Genomic DNA, 523 nt, shown 5'->3' with positions numbered 1-523 from the left:
ATTGCCTGTATGTATGTGAGTGCACCCATGTCATGCAATGCTGCGGATGTCAGAAGAGGCTGTTGAATTCCCCTGGTAAGGGTGGTTCGTAGCCACCATGTGGGTGCTGGGAATTGAACATGGGTCCTCTGCAAGAGCAGTCAGTGCTTTTAACCATTGAGCCATCTCTCCAGTCCCATCTCTAAGGACTGTTTTCAACATTTCCCAGAGGTTTTGTTGTGTTGTATTGTCCTTTTCATTTAGTCCCAGGAATACTTTTATTTCTTTCTTAATTTCTCCTTTGACCCATCCATCATTTAGGAGTGTGTTGTTTTGTCCCATGTGTTCGTGTAGTTACTAGGGTTTCTTCTGGTGTTGATTTAAACTTTATTGCATTGTGGTCTGATAGAATGCATGGAATTATTTCAATCATTTTGTATTTGTTGAGGTTTGTTTTGTGCCCCAATATATGCTTAATTTTGGAGAAAGTTCCATGGGGCACTGAATAAAAGTATAATCTTTAGTGCTTGGGTGGAATATTTGG

Source organism: Nannospalax galili, unplaced genomic scaffold (genome assembly GCF_000622305.1).
Source record: "Nannospalax galili isolate Female #2095 unplaced genomic scaffold, S.galili_v1.0 scaffold3254, whole genome shotgun sequence".
Taxonomy (NCBI): domain Eukaryota; kingdom Metazoa; phylum Chordata; class Mammalia; order Rodentia; family Spalacidae; genus Nannospalax; species Nannospalax galili.
The sequence above is the reverse complement of the archived record's forward strand: the minus strand, read 5'-3'. Positions refer to the sequence as shown.